The sequence below is a fragment of the Athalia rosae genome, chromosome 3 (genome assembly GCF_917208135.1).
Source record: "Athalia rosae chromosome 3, iyAthRosa1.1, whole genome shotgun sequence".
NCBI lineage: Eukaryota > Metazoa > Arthropoda > Insecta > Hymenoptera > Athaliidae > Athalia > Athalia rosae.
The window spans coordinates 20685480-20705438 of NC_064028.1; the positions used below are offsets into that span (position 1 = coordinate 20685480).

The following is a 19959-nucleotide window of genomic DNA, read 5'->3' on the forward strand; positions in this document are numbered from 1 at the left end:
TAGCTTTATGCGGTGTACGGAACTTTTTGGAAACGAAAAAAGAGAAAAAAAAGGAAAACACATGGCAACGCGTACAGAGTTCCCGTGATTTTTTATTTTTTTTTTCTGTTTTCTGTTTTTCGTTTTTTTTGTATTCCAATGACTGAAAATTTGCGGAGCTCTTTGGGCATGACTGGGCGGGTGGGGTAGGGGAGGGAAGGGAAGGTAACGGGGGTGCGTAACGCAACCCTATACCGGTTCTCTGTGTATTTTTATACACGTATGTATACTATACACGGCTCATAGGAAGAAACCGAAGCTCACGTTGTGTATATGAAACCGACTAACCGTACGTGCGGGGCAAACGAACGAACGAACGAACGAACGTACGAACGAACGAACGGACGGACGGGGTTGTATTGGTTGTTAGCCAGTTGGCTAATTTCCAGTAGGAAATCATGAAAGCCCCCGTACGATGGGGATGATGGGGGGGTGGAGGTACTGGTCATTCGATGACCCTTTCGGACCGGCCGCGCAGTCTGCCGGCAAATGCGGAGCGTGGGTAGTCATTGCATTGAATGATCATTTCGCTCCCTTTTCTGCACTGTACGGGCATTCAATGACCCCCCCCCCCCCCCCAACCCCCCGCTACCCTAACTGCCCCAGACTCGCGAGCTGCTTGCCTGCAGCGGCAAAGCTCGAGCTTTTCGATGATTCTCGTCCTTTCTACCAATCCGGTCTAGATATATGTACCTATAGCCGCGTAGCCCGCGATTGGGGCAGGTTAAGTTAGGCGAGTTTCAACCGGAGGGGGGGGGGGGGGGGGGGGCTCGATTCGAACAGCTCGTCATGTAAACTCCCCCACCTTTTACCACTACTTTTTAGCCCCGACCATCAATCGGGCGCTCGTACCCTTTTTTACGTGCACGTGTGAGCGTGAGAGAGCTTACGTACGTGTTGCGACGATTTCGCGTACCGTACCGTTGTACGGTATTTAACAAGTCGAATTCTACGCCTAATTGGTTTTCGTCAGATTTGCATTCGCGGGCGAACGAGGGGGAGGGGTGGGGTGGAAAAATTGATGCCGAAGAAAAAAGGGGGATCTTCGTCAGCCCGAAACCGATCGAATTCGCGCGATACTCTTCGTCCCCGCGTAATCCTAATCCAATTAATCGAAAGGACGAGAACACCGTCATTCCGAAAAATCGGTGCGTTCGCATCCGCGTCCCGATTCGTTCGTGCGTGGTGAAATAAAACGAACACGTTCGCTCGGCGCCAAGAATGCACCGGCACCAGGTAGAGGAGGCGAGCGTTGGTGGGGTAGGTTCGCGATCGATTTTTGGGTTACTTTAAAAAATCTTAATGCAAACCCCCCCCGCGGTTCGGCGGAGTCATGGGAGCGAAAGGGGGGGGGGGGGGGGGTAGGGAAAGGAGGATACGAGGGAGAGGGGCAAAGTTTAAATTGGACTGAACCTCGACGGAGCGGGTGCTTCTGCAGGTAGAGGCGCAGCCTTTGGAAGATACCAAACGGCTAAAACGACGTGCGTGCCGCCCCGAATGGAACACATGCAACCCTTTGATAAGCTTTCGAATCCACGTAACTCACACGTGTGGTGGGCTCCTCCTTCCTCTGTACTACATTTATATAACGGGCTACACTATCTTCGCATGTACGTACGTACGTACGTACATATAGCGGTGAGGTAACCAACCACGTTACCTTCGATTCATTAAGCCTAACTTTCTCCTCGTTTCTACACTTTATTTTCAGCTTTCAAATTGGAAACAATTCGTCTACTAACCGAAAGAAACTCTACCGATACTGGCGAAAAAAAAAAGAAAGAAAATTAAAAATATTAAAGAATGCTGAAGAGTGGATGAAAAAAAAAAATTACGTTGCCAACTTTTTCACATTGATATACCCATGTGTAATATTATATCGAAAAAATCGGCTTCGACGTACGCAGATATTCGCGTTGGTTGGTATTAATATCGCATGCAAAAATCACCGTCGAATAAAACGACGAAAAAGAAAAAGAAAGAGCGAAAAAAAAAAAAAAAAAAAAACCAAAGAGAAAAGAAAAGAAATAAGAGAGGGTTGTAGAGAATATTCGATCGCGAAATGCTCACGCTCTTTGAACGGAGAGTATATAAGAGTGGAAGAGTGTAAGATGGAGAGAGAAGGATGTAGTGAGAGAGGAAAGGAGGAAGAATGGAGAGAGGGGGAGAGGAAGAGTTCCATCTATATAGCTTTTTTCAAGGTCTGTACTTCTTACCCTCGTATCGCCGGTACGCCGCTACCGCCGCCGAACCCGCAAACGCGGGGGAGTAAAATAAGGGAGAAACAGGGAGAGAGAGAGAGAGAGAGAGAGAAAGAGAGAGAGAAAGACAGAAGGAGAGCGAACGCGTGGATAAGGGTTGCGCCGGGCAACTAAGGATCACGAGGGTGGACGGGCTCGTCCGACCGACAGCCGACTCCACTGATCCCCACGCTTGTTTATTTCTTTATTTAAATTTTATTATCTCCACCCTGACCCCTCTCAAAATAAAAAACGTATAAATCAAAATGATGTAAAAAACGGTAAAGCAGAACAAAAAACAAATTCAAATAATGTAGGTAGGTATACCGCAGTAATTACGCGAGATATTCTTGCTTATCGTTATTGCAATTATTATTTTCATCGCCGTTGTTTGATCGATTGTTATCCTTTTTTATTCTCTCTCTTTCATTAACGCCGCGGTCGCAAATATTCGTAGGATCTTCTTTTCCACTCCCGAAATTCGTCGTGCGATTTCCATCGGAAGGATGGAAATACGTGGCGATAATTTGGCGCGCAGTAGATTCATACGCGTCCTTATAATCTATACGCGAGTGAGTTAAACCATCCGTAGGTAGGACGGAGTGAACGAACGAGAGAACGAAGTCTCGGTCCCGTTAAATATCTTAATAGCGGGAATGAGTTCTGATTCGCGGGTGAACTCGAATCGCAAAAGGGGGTCCCTAGGAGAAAACCGTCGGTGGTGCGCGCCGTTCGACGTTACCGAGAGGAGGAGGAGGAGGAGGAGGAGGAGGAGGCGGAGGAGGAGGAGGAGGAAGGAAGCGAACGGTGATATACGTACGGCGGCGAGGAACGAGGAGCGAGGAGCGAGTGATCGAGACGTCATCCTCATCCTTTTTCTCCCTTCCCCTTGCCACCGATCCAACGGGAAACCGAGGAGCAGCAGCGGGGAGGAAACCGGCGGGGGGGAGGGGGAGAAAAAGGGTGACTTTAGTTGGGTGAAGGAGAGAAGTAGAAGGTGGAACGAATTCCGCTGTACCCGAGATTTCGAAGCTTGTCGGAGAATCCGCGAGCTGAAAAAGTTCCGCGGAGTTGGTTCGTAAGCAACGGAGGAAGAAGGTAGTAAAAAGGAATTAGGAGGGCAAGGAAGAAAAAAATAAAAATAACGGAGAGAAGAGAAAAAAAAAAGAAGAAATGAATAATAAAAAAAAAAAAAAAACAACCGGGACTCGGGAGTACGGAGAGCAATTGGTCGGGTAAATTTTACCTACCTCGTGAAGAGACGGTACCTTCCCACCTTCCCACCTACCCACCTCCGCCTCCGCCCCCTCCCCCTTACCCCTTTGCCCCCACGTTGCAATGATATTGATTCCAATGCTCCTTATATACCGACGAACAGCTCGCGACCGCGTCGGTCGAGTCGACGGAGTTGCTCCGGGGGGATGCTGAGGGGATTTTTCAGGAGGTATAGAGGTCGGTAGGCGACCCCTTACCTTTTTTATTTCCGTCTCCTAGATTCGTTTCTCCCGCAACTCTTTCCTCTCGTTACTCTCTGTCTTCCTCTCGCGATTAGACAGCTTATTATCGCTACCTCTTTTCTCTTATTTGCTCATCCGTTCGGCAAAATTCATCGTCGTCGCGGTCGTTCGCTGTGATCCCCGCGAACACAGGTACGGCTAGGGTAGCTTCACGGTGACCTTGATTTAATAGTTCTCGAGGATTATTTTTTTTTTCTCTCACAATTTTTCGTCCCTCCTTCCTCGTCGTATAAGTGTGTACCTATACATACATTTTTTCGGTCTCTCGCATTCTTTAAAGAGGGTGTAAAAGTCACCCTCTGCCCGACCTGTTTCTACCCCCCCCCCCTCCCCCCCCCGCCCCTCCGAGGTTCAAAGAATAAGGGACAAATGTATGTATATGGGAGGTACGGAGATGAGGGAGAAAAAAAACGAAAAAACGAGAGAGACGGAGGACCCCCTGATTACTGCGGCTTCCGTCTTTGCCGTCTTCCGCCTTCCCTTCTTTTTTCCCTCCCTCAATTCGCCACTTCATCCACTTCATCCACTTCATATAGCGCTACCACTCCTTCCATCTCTTCCCTCCCCCCCCTCCCCCCCCGCCCGTCCATCTTTCCTCCTTTACTCGTACTCTCCTTTTTCTCTCTCTCTCTCTCTCTCTCTGTTTAATTGATTTCTTAAGACTCGAAGGGGTTTGCGAATGACGATCCCCGAACAGAACCAGATATGGCTATACTCGTGCACACCCGTGTACATATTTAAAGGATGCAATTTTTCGGCTATATATTTCCACGGTTGTTATTCTTATCATTATTCATTTCGATCCTTCATTCTGGTTCGTTTGCTTCTTCCTTACATTATTTTTTGTTTTTTTTTTTTTTCTTTTCTTTCATCCCATTCGTTTCTTTTTTTCCGTTCTTTTTCATCCGTAATGCTACTTCAACTGCAGCAGCAGCAGCAGCAGCAGCAGCAGCCGAAAGCGGCATGAAAATCCAAGCAAAAAAGTATTATACGTATGTAAGGGAGTGGTGAGGGAAACTTCATGAGAGTTTCGCAAGGGATGAGGTGAAGGCAAGGAGGAGTAAAGGAGGGGGGCGGGGGGTGGAGAAATGCAAGATATTGCGACCCCGCGGGACACGAACAGACGACTACGTAATCTCCACGACGACGATGGCATGCCACTGGAGACGTATTACAATCCCCAGTATCCGTAGACTCGAATATATCCGGTTCTATATATGTTCTATATATATATATGTATATATGTATACATATACGTACGTATATACCCATTCACGTACATACATACTTACACACACCATACTTCACTTCACTTTTCTATATATCCTATCGTGAAACTGCTGTCGTTGCGTTGGGTGCACCACCAGCGGTAGCAGCGGCGGAATCACCGCGAAAACCAGACCGCCCATTCTCCTTGGGTAACTTTCATGCCTCTGGAAAAGTATGTCTGTCTGACAGTACTACCGACGTTGGGTATACCATATATCTCATCTACTGTCTTTTTGTTCGCAACTGATTCCAACCTTTACTACCCACTTCAAGCCTCCTTCTCCCCTCTACTTTTATTCCTGGCCTCATCTTCGTCCCACCACCCCGACTCGTACCGCTGCCGCTGATGCTGATGCACCAGGATTTATCTAGCTCTTAGTTTTTTTCATCTCCGGTATACCGAACAAAGATTTCATTTCACCGGCTAGGAATCGGCGTACACCCGATGCACGTCTACGCGAATTAAAATTTTTCATTTTCCCTTACCCGGACGGATTCGATGTTTAAAGAAATTTTCGTCGGTAGAGGTATTTCGTCGAAAAAGAAAAACCCCCGAGCCCGGGGGAAATTCCTTTTCTTTTTTTTTTTCTTCTTCTTCTTCTTCTTCTCCTCGGTACGTTTAGGTGTGAGAAAGAAAGAAGAAGGAGAAGAGGGCGCAGGGAGAGGGAATATATTCCTTCTTTGCTTCAAGTACTTGCGCGTTAGGGAGGGTGGGTTTTATATTTTTTAACCCCTTCAGTTTCCTCCACGCGTCTTTACGTCGACTTGACGTCGCGAGGCTAAGGGTTTCCCGGTGCTTCTGTATATTACGTACGTATATATGTATATGTATATGTATGTGCCGTTGCGGGGAAGTCGAGTTGACTGGCTTGGTTGACGGGTTAAGATAGGGGGCGAACGAACGAACGAACGAACGAACGAACGAACTGCGTCTACCGCGAGTCCTACCTTACGACCGAAACCTTCACGGTTTTCTCCGCCGCACCAAGTGTAAGTCGCGCCGCCGTTCGGATGTTGTACGGGAGACGAGACGAGCCGAGTTTGCCGCGTATGACGACGGAGGGGTAGGCAAAAGACCCCGAAGAACAAAGAGTAGTAGTCACGGTATATAAGGTGGCGGTGGACACGAGATGTGGAGTTGACGCGAATGGGGACTAGGGGGACGAGGGGGACGCGGGGGGGGGGAGGCTCTCGTAGCGCGACTCCGCCGCATACCCTTCGAAAAATAAGGCGGAACAGAAGAGAGAACCGAGAGACGTACCGGCGAGCGAGAGGGGCGGCAAAAAGCGAGAAAGGGGGGCTGCGTGGTGCATATAAGATGGGGCCCGCACAATGCACGCACCCTCCGCAGACTCGCGAGGCTCGTGCTATGAGCGCGACTCCCCCGCGCAATGCATAAGGGAAAGATTTCGTGCGGTACGAAATATTAAAGAAACACGGAAAAAACGAAAAAAAGAAAATCAAAACAAAGAAGAAGAAAAGTGAAGAAAAATGAGACGCACACGCACGTACGCGTTACGCGCGTCAATAATCAAACTACAGAGAGCGGGAGACGCGCGAACGTGTGTGCGGTAGAAATGTTTTTTACACGACGAAGGAGGAGGCGAATCGATGACGTGGTTTTCTAAAAAGTCGAAGAAAATTTTTCGTGCCTCTTTTTTTCGTTCTCTCTCTCTTTCTCTCTCTCTCTCGTCGAAAGAGAAAAAAAGGTAGGGGGGTGGCGCGAGGGGTGGGTAAAATAATGGAAGGGTTGAGAACCTTACGCAAGGTGGATACACCGGAGACACTCAATGATTCCTTGCGCGCGTTCTCCGCGGGCTGCTGGTTTGTACTCAAGTGGTGAGTCGTTGGTTGCGAGAGTGCTTACGAGCTTACGAACGTCATCCCCGCGTCGTAGTCGTCGTCGTCCTCGGGTGGTTCTCCGGGCTCGTCAAGGAGGATCCCCAACCCTACCGCGTTCCTCTCTCTCTCTCTCTCTATCTCTCTCTCTCTATCTTCTTCTTCTTCTGCTTCATCTTTCGTTCCGTTCGTCCACCCCTCCGCTCCTCTTCGCTCACTCGATTCCTCCTCCGTTAGCAGCATAACCTTATTCTTACACCACTTTTACCCGCAAGATGTGACCGGGTTCGGAGCACGGTAGTCGCACGTTGTTAGAGTATGTAAATCGAGACATCTCTGGATCCTTGAAAATCATCCCCGCGAGCTCCCCCGACACATTATATTTATATACCTTATCCAAGATCCACTTTTTTCTTCTGCCTCGTTCTCCACCTCCTCCTCTCACTCCTCATCATCGTTCAGACTCGCTCACGTCGATCGATTAATTCATCCCCGATTCCCTCTCACTCGCTCGTTTTTTTTATTTTATTTTTATTTTTTATTTTATTTTATTTTTTTTTTATTAATTTTCTTCATCACCTCGTCAACCCTCTCTTTCCCCTTCCCTCTCATCGGAGACGGAGTAACGATATACCTTGCTCCGAAGATGACACATTCGTGGTTTGGCTGAAATTTAAAAAATGGAAGACAAAAAAGAGAAAAAATCACAGCATTTTTTGTCGCGTCGTTCGCCGGAAGATCGAATGTGCGAGATGGACGAGGAATGCGAGTAGTTATTCGGCGTAGTCTGAATTCCAGAGAGCCGTTCCTCCATCTTTTTCCAGCTACCTTCGGATCCCGTGTCCCCCCGAACGGTGAAAGAAAACTTGGCCTATTACTCGAAGCCGGGGGAGTGCTACTTATTCAAATCACAAGAGTAAAGAAGCGGCGAGGAGGGGGAGGGGAGGGGGTGGAGGAAGCCTCGCGGAATGCGAGGAACCTAGGCGCGTTTGAGGTGGAAAAAAAAAAAAAAACAAAGTAGGGAAGATGGGGAAGTACCGGAAGAGACACGGGCTTATATTACTTACCTACCTGTTTCTGAATGCGGAGCGAGACGCGGTATTTTACTTACGTGAAGACCGGGCTTCTGCAGTGGCATAATATACCCGTAGACCGGGCCATTCATTCTTGTCGTCATAAGAGAAACGCCTTTCGTGTCTTGACGCGGTACGCGAGATCGGACAATGGGGATGATGGCGCGAAAACTACCCCGACTCTTCTTCGTCCGACTCTCCTCTCCGCTCTTATCACTCCGTATCCACCTTCACCTCTCTCTTTTACCGAAGCCCCGGAGGGCCGAGATGACGCCCGATCCCCGGAGTTTCTCTGAACGACGAGGACGACCGACGACTCTCCTCCTCCTCCTCTCCTCCCCTCTCCCTCTTCCCCTCGCCTTTTCTAATGGCAAAAGCGGACAAAAGTGTACGCGTCTATACGTATACGCGGAGAGAGAGAACGGAACTACGCGAGCTACCGCCACCCCCCCCTCGCCTCCTCGATGTCGGGTGAAGAGCTCTAACGGGACAAACACGCGATGTGGGGCCTATAGAAATATAGGTGCGTTAAACTTGCGAATTAAGGATGCGAGAGAACGGGGGAGCCGCGAGATGCCGATGGGAGGTAAAAATTTCGGACGAAGAATTTTTTCACGTTTCTCTCGTTGTTGTTCGGGTTAATTTTCCACCCCCGCGTCGATCGTCGCCGATTCCGTTTGAATTATTCACTTCAACCCAAAATCTCGTCGCGACGCACGTGAATCTTTTTGAACCGTGACCACTTTCCGTTTGTTTGTCTTGTGCGTGGAGTGCGTGCGCCTAACCCGTTTCCTTCGATGCTTGAAAAACGGAAATAAAAACAATAGAAAATATTAAGCGAGAGTAAGAGAGAGAGAGAGAGAGAGAATTATTTTTTTTTGTTTTTTTTTCGACGGGGGAGATGTGAGTTCGGGCGTAACGCGCGAAGTGCAGGTCGTACGTGGAATCGAAGAGGCGATTCAAGAGAAGAGGAGGAGCAGGGTCCGACGATGATACCTGTGCGACTGTCTCCGGTCCGGACGTCCGTTGTTTTGTTAAAATCACGTATCCGAGTGTGGAGGTATAAAAAGTGTCCCGTATTGCACGTATCGGAGAGTGGCGTGGGCGAACCCCACCCATGGGATCGCATCGTTGAGTATCGTGAGTATCGGCATGCCTCGTTCTCCGCGAGTCCTGCGACTCCCTCTCCTTCCTCTTCCTCTTCCTCTTCCGATTCCCTTTCTCCTTTCTCTTTTATCCTCCTCTTCGGTACGCTACCGTAGGAAGGGTTGTGCTCCGGTGGCCACCGGTGACTCGGAAGCCGAAATTAAAGGTGTGGCGAAGGGCGAGGCGAAACCGACTCGAGTCGGAACAACGAGTTCCGGTTTGTATGCAGGCTCTCTCTACGCCGCCGACAATTATTCAAAGATTTCTCCGTCGGTGTTTTTCCGTCAATGGTGACGAACCAGAGAGAGAGAGAGAGAGAGAGAGAGGAAAAAACTGTAGGAAAAAAATTAATTTTTACCGAAGTAAGAAAAACGCGGCGAAAAAAAAAAAAAAAAAAAAAAAAAAGAAGAAAAATCCACCGCTCTTCGGCGAGCGGAAGCATGGGGGAGAATATTATCCGCTTCTTTTTTATGTGTGTAGAACAGAAGAGAGGAAAAAAATCCCAGAAGAGAGACAGGCGGGCGGCGAGAGGAAGCGAAGGAGGGTAGGGAGGGGTGGGTTTGAATCTTCAACAATTTTATCGACCAGAAAATTACTCGGGTTTCTCTCTTCTTACTCTCTTACGGGGCGGGTGGGTGAGGGGGGACGGGCACCGTTCATCGATTTTTAAATTGTCACATAAAAAACTCATCCACCCTTGCAGAATTTAATATTGTATAATCGCGCCCTACAACCTCCTCGGCTCCCGCCTTCCCGTCTTGGAAAAACTGCAACCCTTTTTCTCTTTTCGATTCTCTCTCATCCGGACACGCCGCGAATAAAATCACGAACGTGTACAGTGGTAGTTGTTGCGGTTTCGAGGAAAAATTTCGCTGAAAACTATAACCCCGTCCGTCGCAACGCTCGGAGTTATAAAGTCGTTTGAGCGCAATAAATTTTTCCGTACAAGTTCCACGTATACATATATGTATATAACAATACCTACGAATTACAGTGAGGGTTGTTGTTTGTGGCCAGGTGATAAAAATCCCGGAGTTTTTAACGTTCGCTTATTTATTTCTCGCCACTCTTCTCCGTTGCTATCCGCTACCGCGAAGTTTCACGATCGTACCGAGGAGTGACAAACTTTTTCGTTTGTTAATGATTCTTTTTAACGGTTATCCCGTACACCTCATCAGGGGGCGAATATAGGTGTACAATCGCGCGAGGAGCGCTGAATCGCCAACGTCATCGAGCGTGGAGATACTTGTTGCTCTGTGCTAGACGCGCGTAACACGGATTCGTAATTCGCCGTCTGAAAATAGCCAGAGATTTCGAAACGGTGCATAACGCGGGAATCGACGAGTCCCCCTCGTTCGTTCGCCTCTTCGACCGTTCCCCGTCGAAACAACAATATGGGAAGAAGAAAAAAAAAAAAAAAGGGGGGGGGAAGGCGAAAATTGCGGGAGCATAGAGAGCCCCATTATTCAGGTGTAATAAGTTCGTAGCGAGTTGCGCCTACGTACGAATGAATGCGAACGAGTATATGTGGATGGGGAAAAAAAAAAAAAAATCTCAGATCCGGAATTCGTTGATGACAATGGTACGGAAGGAGACACACCTGGACGGCTTTCAGGAGCGGTAAATTATTGTCCGTGTATCGAGACTGATGTTACTAAGTACAATAACTGGGTGGCAAAACTTTACCAAAGAGGAACCGTAGCGCCGTACACCGTACCCGCGACAGGCTAGTGGTCACTGGACCTCGTCTCCTCCGAAGTGAGCTTGTAATGGTCACTACTTGCCCACCACCCGCACGCCACTTGCTCTCCTTTCCGCCGTGCTTGCGGAATTTATCAGGTATAGGTACGCGTCGTGTACTCCGTCGCATTCCGCCACTTACCGCCTCCGAAAATTATCGAACACGTCTCGCGTCTTCCGCAGGTAGAGAAATACAACCCCCCCCGATTCTTCGAGGTTGTAATCGTAATTTTTTTTAAGGGCAATGGTAGCGGTTGTTACCCCTCCCCCGCCCCCCTCCCCGAAGCGTCCATTAGTCGGGGTGTAATTTTGCCCCAGTGGCGTTAGTTAGCGGGGGGTCTAATTTTCTTTTAATCGCAGTAACTTGGTAATTTGAAATTTTTCAGAAATAAATAGCAGTCGTTAGTCGCGGTTGACGTTCGCCCCCGAATAAACAGAAAAGACACCTCGGTCCGCGGTACGTCTTTTTTTTTTTTTTCTTTTTTTTTGTTCGTTCGGTTGTTTTTCCTACCTTTTCAACGTCGCAACTAACCCGGTCAGCCGGCGACTCACTTAAACCAAAGGTGCTATTTAAGGGTAGTAGATATAGTAGGGGGGGGGGGGGGGGGGGGGGGGGGAAGGGAACCCACTCCGACGGTCGTCCGTCGGGGGTTGTAGATTGTAGGAGTCGCGCAGACAGTCATTTGTCTTCGTGCGGGGGGCACTCTGCCTGTCAGAAGACAAACATGTTATTACCAGGGAGGAGTGTGGCAACCCCTGACTGACTGAACACCCGACAGCTTATACCTGCCAGAAATTCGACTTGGGATTTATAGACAATCGACGAAACGACGGTTTTGAAAACCGATATCCCATTACCCCCTTCGCGCGCGCGCGGTTCTTCGTTCGATAAAATATCGCGGCGTTTAATCCCGACGTCTCGCGTCCGCGGGGGGAAAAAAGAGTATCGACGATGCGTGTTACGTGCGTCCGGAAAGTTTCGGAAAGAAGAGCTTCGTTTTCTATCGAAATTGGAATTTCCCCGAAACTAGGCTCAATTTCATTCCGCCGACAAAATTGACGACAAACTTTGACCGTCGAAACGAACGAACGAACGAAGACGACGAGGAGTACGGGCGACTCGCGCGGCGTTATTACACACCGGGGGTCATCACAATATTGTGACACCGTTACGAGAATCGAGCTGGTACTCAGGCTATGCCAGGAACCACACGGACGTATTACGTATCCGGGGGTCGGGTTAGTTCTCAGGGCTATCATCGCGCTGCGGCCGGAAGGTTCACTTAGGCACGTCTTGAGTTACTTGCCCCCCTCCCTTCCCCCCCCCCCTTTCGCGCCGTTCTTCGTTTTTCCCCTCTCTCGTTCTCGTTCTTATTCTCACTCTCCGTTGCCCCCCCCCTCCCCCCCCTCTGCCGCGCCGCCGGCGAGTCGCCGGAGGATTATCGTCGGCGCGCGATCCGGACGTTCCTCGACCGAGAAAGGTCCGTCTCCCTTCCGAAAGAATCTTTGGGGGGCGGATCAACGGGGGCGCAGAGATTCCTCGGACTTGATCCGCGAAACACTTGTTGAGGGGAATCGGATATCCGGATGTACACGGGAAATGGAAAATCGGTGCGCTGCGCTGAGCGTCGACCGGTCGTTTTATGGATAAAGTCATTGCGGATAAGATATAGGAGTAGAGATGACGCGCGGCGTACCGAATGTTGATTGATATATTTTTCTGATGCAGCGGCGGCATAGACGTCCGTAACGCCGCCGTTGCTGCTCTAGTACCCACGTCGTCGATGAGGGTATTTGCCCGTTGCAAACACTAGACTCAACCTCCCCAACTGACGTTGATTGAAGGAATAAGGGAAACCGTGAGCTCTCTCAAGTGCCCGGCATCATACCAACCCTCTCCCAAAGCGGAGTTATACCTATACCTCCCCGTATATGTATACTCTCCTCGGTCGTAAACGGGGATGCAGTTTTTCCGATGCACGCGTTCCGCCGCGGCGTAACGTAGACGTAGTTGAAGTAACAACGAGAAACGGAGGATACGAAGCACTTTTGGAACCGCAGCGCGATCGGTTGAAAAAAGAGGCTAAATTTGGGAACTGGGAATCTGCAAGTGACACTTTTTTCAAAGTCGTCGAACACCACCTGTAGCTTTTGTCTCGTCCCATGGTAGAATCGGGAGAATCGAGCGTGTCGTTTTTTATTCATCCTGTTTTTCGCGTACGAGGTGATTTTTTTTCTCATCTCATTTTCGCTACTTCGTCAACGGTCGCGAGAAAGGCGGGAGGGGAGGGGAGGGAGGAGGAGGACATCGCGATCAAAGTGCGACTTGTAAGTTGCATTAGTCATTTCGCGGTGGGAGGGTTTCCGGAAACGTTGCTTAAGCAAGTCAATTTGGTTAACCAGCTAAATTCACGCGATAAAAAAAAGATAAAAAGAAAAAAAGCAAAAAACCCAGAACCGTGTAAAAAAAACACAGTTTAGTACGACACGCGGAGAACCGCGACGTACTCACGTATCCACGTAGAGACAGAGGGACGATAATTTGCATGAGAAGCCCCGAGAAGCGAATGTGTGTGAAATCCGTCAGTCCGTCCGTCCATCCATCTCTCCATCTCTATTTCTATCTATCCGCTTACAGTACGTACGCTTACCGCGTCCTCGCGTATACGGCGTACACAGATATATACAAGCCGACGTTGTAGCTGGTTCCCAAGTGTCGCCGGGTGCGGTTAATCCAATTGACTCAATTCGGGTTAACTTAAAGTCGTCTAAACAGCCTGTTTAGGTCACCTACGTGACGCGCGCGCGACACTCAAACCGAATAATATACGGCCACGGAGCAATTAGCCTTCCTCTTTTCTCACAATGTATATTGTTCGCGGTAAATTAGGATGTGGCGGATACGTAGGAATCGGCGATATCTTTACGGACGAACCAAACGTACGAACCGTACACGACCCTCGGGTTCTTCTTGCTTCCAGGTACCTTCCGACTAAATTGCCTCGCGTTAAACGCCAATCTTCCAATTCCTAGCGCGTGTGTATGCTGTTGAGATTTTAATAGCTTCGACCTTTCGACCTTCCGGGTTGCCCGTGTACAAACGGCACCTAAAAGTCCTCAGCGATCCTCCGCCGACGACGACGACGACGACGACGACCACGACGACCACAACCACGACATATCGTAGAATCGAAGAATTCGTCCCTGCCCCCCTTAGATCTGACCGATCTTCCGGGGAACATCCGAACCGCGGGGATTGAAGTGTATCCGCTTTTCGAACGTCAAGAACGTTACCACGTAGCGATCGCTCTCTTAAACGCTGCAGCTGGTAGCGTCTAGGTGATGCCCCCCTCTTCGCTAACGTTACCGCCGCTGCAGGGTCCGTCATCATCGGAAGTCACCTTCCTCATTATCATACCAACCATCCATCCATCCACTCACTCGCTCTCCGGCCGCAGCCTTCATCCTGTGTCCTAGTCACTTGCGCCCGGTTGCTCGGTCGCTCGGTTGAGGTGCCCAATCCAAGGCGTTCGACACTTCCTCCCCCTTTATTCCCGTACCACCCCGACTGAAAACTTTGCGACAGAGATTCGCCTCAGATAAACGGAGCTGAGAGCCCCTGGAATGGGGGACAAGACGCAAGTCCATTACGGTCAATCACTGCCTGATTGGCTTCAATGATCGGACGACCGCGTCCACGTATCTGTACCTAAAGTAGGTACGTACGTACAAACGGACGGACGGATAGGACGGGACGGAACGGGACGGGACGGGACGGACGCGACGAACGGATCCCGTGCCTGCAACGCGTACGTGCATCCCGTATCGGCGGTGTGTATAATGTATAGAGCGAGTGTAACGGCTATGCGCTGAGCGTCCCTCGGGAATCGTCGTCGAACGTCTTATTAAGCTATGGATATTAAGTCGTCGTTCCTGTCGTCGGAGTATTACAAGTTGTAGGATGCGGCGGTCGGTCGGGCGGACGGACGATACACGGAGATCCGACGATAGCGGAACGACGCAGGGCGTCGCAGCGGAGCCGGTGGGGGCTCCCGCATTTGTTCGTTACGCGGGGGACAAACTTTAAACTTTGGCAATTGAATATAATTAAGTATATTATAACTCGATTTTCAACGTAGCGAGGAGAGATGATACTGGCGAACGGCCATAAGAACCGAGAGCTTTTTCAGACGACGATTTTCATAGATAAAATACTTCGTTCGACCGTGATGGTGGTATGATAATGACCAAGCGGAGATCGTACGTACACGATCCTTGGAAAAGCTAGAAAATCTCTCCGGCCAATATGCTACGCGCTCCGAAAAAGGAGTACGCGGGATTCGTTTTCCCTTAACTGCCTGGCAAACTACCGGCCGCGACGTCGAGCCAATAAAAATGACGACCGTAGCGATATTCGCTCGTCGATTTTATACCCCGGCACATCGCGCGACGTTTGCATTGATTTCGCGAATCGCGGTGTTGTCGTCTTCGAAATATTTCGTTCCAATGATTTTTAAATGACGATTCTTCGTCGACTCGAAATCCGGTACACTGTGGGAAAAAATACGAACGTCCGACGTTCGGAAAATGCAAAGAAACGAAATAAAAAAAAAAACAAAAAAAACAAAATATATACTTAGGGTTCCGCGGAAGGAGCTACGCTCAACGGTCTTTGCCCTCAAGGGCGTAGAACGAGACGATATATACGATCTCTTCGGTGAAACGAGAGAAAAAAAAAAAAACAAGAAAAATTCAGACCGCCTCGTTTTTTCCGGTATCCTAATCTTTGACTTATTACTCACCGTAACTACTAGATGCTCCGTTTCGTCTCTCGTCGACTCTCGGACTTCGATAAGCGGCTGCGATAATTCGTCGTAGAGAAAAAAGCCCAAGCCGCCCTTACCGCGACGCGGAGTTTCTATATCCCTCGTATTCTACACCGCTGCAAGTATAAGACGACGCGAGGGGCCCCCTCAAGTCCTTGTTCAGGTGGTTCCTGCACCGGGTGGTTATAGTTCCCCAGGTTTAAAGGGCCAGGTATCCCCTCGAGGAGTCCAAGGTTTCGTTATACCTATACGTATAGCGAGGTATAACTTCTGGTCTGTGCAAAGTCTCGGGCTCTCCCTCCTTTTACCCCCTCCCCCCTCGTCTTACTCGGTTCCTCTCTCGTTCCTTTTCTTTGTATATTTCTCACAGTCGCGCGTAGACCGGGGGCCTCGAAGATTTTTGTCGAACCACCTCGAGAAACGGCTTTTCTTCAAGGAGCGCGTGCCAGCTGCCGTTTCTAGGCGTAACCGACGAAGCCAGCTTCTTGCTTACCATTGTACTGGAGACCAACGTCTTCGTACGCGCACCCCAAGTGACTGAATAACGTCTTAAAGTCTGCCGCGTGCGCCACGAGCGATCTAAGATAGAGAAGGAGAAACAAATTTGAATTTGGAAATCAAACCGTTGAAATTAAGCGTCCCGGCGGGGCGATCCCGACTCGGGGATATTTCGATACCGACGAAGGCAATTCGACGATAGCAAAAATGATCGTTCGAGCAGGTGCCGAACACGGACAGTTTATCGGGGTGGGAGTGGGGTTGGGTGGCGCTCGTAAATATATATAATGTAAAGTAGGTGCGCTATTTGGAATAAAGCCAATCAATTAAAAGCGCCATTCAGAATGCAACATAATAATAAAACAGGTCGGTCAGTTAGCCGGTCGGTCGGTCGGTCAACCAACATCCATGGGGGTACCGGTAGTACATTAACGCGATTAACCCCCAATTAATAACACATCAATCGACACCGGTCAACTTGTTGCACCGGGGCGTTGATAATAGCCGCGCGGCTATACCACACACATTCACATCGACATCGCGTATCCGCGAATGTATTTCACCTACGTACGTACGTACGTACGTACGCGTATACATATATATATATTAACGGCTAGGCCTACCGTACTCCGCAAGCGGCGCGCCTCCAGCAATTCCCTGGCACGGTACAGTGTAGTACGTACGTCCGATCATCATACCTGTACACACGCTATAGGTTGCGTACGAACGCTCGCCTCGCTACGCAGATGAACCGGTTAAATACAGACGGAATATATGCGTACCCGTACACCGGCTATAACGAAACGGGGGTGGGTACGATAAAAATTAATTCAATATTACCGCGAGTATTTCCATAGTTTTTGTGACACGGACTGCTGCCCCCGCGTCGGTTCCCATGCTATCCACCCCGAAGTTTTTTTTTACGACCCCTGCGAACGTCGTTGACCACATGACGGACGAGGGGGGGTCTCTGTTCCTAGGTTGATACAGAAAATACCGATGCATATGTACGACTATCGTTCCTACCACTCTTTGTATCTACGTTGGAAGTGTGTGGTGCAGAACGCGTACGACGACGCCATGTGGGGTATACACGGGGGTCGGATCACCCGCGGCATATGCGTTTCCTCCTACGTACACACTCTATCGTCGTAATTGCGATTCATCTACCTGAAAGAGTGGTCGTTTGAATTCCGATCGCGTGAGTTCAAAAGTTTCTAGTTCCGGTTTTTTTTTCGGAGGGGAGCTTTTCAGGGGGTCTGCACGAGGTAATTCCTTCGGCCGTGGGCCAGTCTTTCGCGTCCTTTTTTTTCGGTTTTTTCGTTTCTTTTTTCCTTTTTTTACATCGCCACGAAGAGCTCCACGAACGAGCAGATGCCCGGAGTCGTGGGATACGTGGACGCGTAGGGAGAGAAAAAAAATTGAAATTAAAATTAAAAAAAAAAGAAACTGAAATTATTTTTACCAATTTATACATCTTCTTGGCGACGCGACCTAATTACCTAATGACTTCTTCTCCTCTAGCTCTTAACCAGAGTGAGGAGAGAGGACCGATGCTTTCTGGTGCTACAGCGGCAGCAGCGGTGCAGTAGCGGTACAGTAGCAGCAGCGGTTGTACGTCGGTGGCGTCTAGATATTTAATGCATCCGTGACCCCCCGCGAACGTCTAGTATAGCTGTAGATGCGGTAATTAGAAGATGCGGTTTTCTCGGGTCGAGAAAACGAAGCTGCCGCACCCGCGGTAATTAAGACGCTAACACTTGAACGGAGGAGCTGCCCGAGGCTCTCTCCTCGTATTTTCAACGGACCCGCCGCTCGAGCCCGCACATGGGAGAGCAAAAAAAGGAAGAAACGAGAAAAATTTACGAGACTATCGATCGCGGTTCGCTGTGCAAGCACGCCGTCCGAGTTAATCGTAATCGGAAATCAAGTCACCTGCCGTCCTTAAACGTTAATAAAACAGACGGGAAAGCAAGTTACTTTATTCCATATAGTTATATATGTGTATATATGACGCATAGGAAGTGAGTGTAGGTGCGGTTGGTCGTGATCCCCCGGAACGTAATTTCCCGCCTTACTGCAGTTCACGCGTTTTTACTTAATATATTCCGAAGCGAACCGCTGAAATTACCGTACTCGCAGTGAAATACAGGGATACGTTATCTCTCTTCATCATCTCGTACTCTTTTTATTTTTCACCGCGTACAATCTACCTGACAAATATGTACCCATATGTGTACCGGCGTCCCGTACTTTTCTATTTATACAAGTTTCTACCTGTAGAAATTTGACGCGCACGTACGCGAGTCAACTATCGTCTAGCGGTTCGTAGGTCGAGCTGCGAACCGGACAACCGGAAAACCGGACACCGTACAGTGTACCGCGGGTGGGTGCTCGCAGGTAATTACCTTCACATTTACTTCCGACGTGTCGCCGCAGGGAACTACGAGCGTTCGAGGAGGAGTATAAGAGGGGGTCGAAAGGGAGCGGAAAGGAGGAGGCGTAGGTTCCCGAAGCCACTTCCGGTAGCGCACCTTTTGTCTCCGCGGTATGACGATGATGGTATTACGGGAGGTATGGCAACAGGGACGCGCGGAGGTGCCGTAAGCCCCGGTGAGGACCCCCTCGAAGCTCCCCCACGGGGCAATAAGTGCCCGACTACGACGACGACGACTACGACGACTATGACTACCGACCTTATCTAGGAAACTGAAAAATTTTACCGGCCATATGCCGCCGACGACTTCAACGTCGCTTTACCCCCACGATTAAACCCCCTACGAATTTCACGGGAGCTAAACACCTCGATGTTTTTATCATCGCGTTACCGTCCGAATACTTCGAACAGGCACCGAACAAAGAAACACCAGGTTTTCCTTCGATCGAGTAGACGGGAGAAGAAATCGTCGGTAGGATTTTTCGGTTTTCCTCACTCCCTTAGCGGTGCGGTAAAAGAGGGCAGGTGGCTTAAGCAGCTCAGCTGTTGCTGCTGTGAAACGTTCAGCCAGTTGCTCCGCACTGATCCGAATGTTTCACGATCGCCGGAGCTTTTACTTCTGGTCGCAGATAATCTAATATCGCGGTAGAGTGTAGAGTGAATTTCATGGATTTGGCCAATAAAGTCGATACAGCTGAGGATCTAATCTGTTGCCATGGTGCGGCAAAAATGAAAAAATGAAAAATGAAAAATGGAAAAAAAAAAGTCGCCGAGACTTTTCACAGGCTTCAAAGGCCCGGGGGCTGATATCGAAGTCATTATAAACGGCCAGAGGATGGATGGATAAATATGGTGGATATGGATTAGGTAGATATAGAGGAGTTGGGTAAACTGATAAATAAATCGAACCGATAAAGTCCAGGGCCGTGCGGTTATAGACGAGAGAAGGAAAATTTCTCATCAAGTTCAATAAGAAGACGACCGAGGGGTTTTACCCCGCGTAAAGCGCCCCCGTTCCCCCTGTGGATACTCGCGGATGTACGTGAGGAAAGTCCACAAACCGGAACAAACTATCGATTATTTTCTCTTTCGCTAATTATCGATCGAGAACGCGAAGCGAGTCGGCGGCCTCTTCCTTTTTTTCTTCTACCTTTTTTTTTTATTTCACCCTGCCGAGAGTACGGCTCTTGGCGGAATATTGCTCGCTAAATAAGGTATTGGACATCGGTTACGATACACCATATATAGCAATTTTCCTACGGTCGCGTAACCCTGGCCACGGCGAGTTGATGGCATATTGAATAGTGTCTTGTGAGTAGGGTGGAATTAATAAAG

General features: G+C 49.2%; 1 protein-coding gene across 4 annotated transcripts in view; it reads left to right on the plus strand.

The window, feature by feature from the left end:
* LOC105690283 (homeobox protein prospero) overlaps positions 1-19959 on the plus strand; it is an 85444-nt gene that overhangs the window by 37655 nt on the left and 27830 nt on the right. The window lies entirely within an intron of this gene.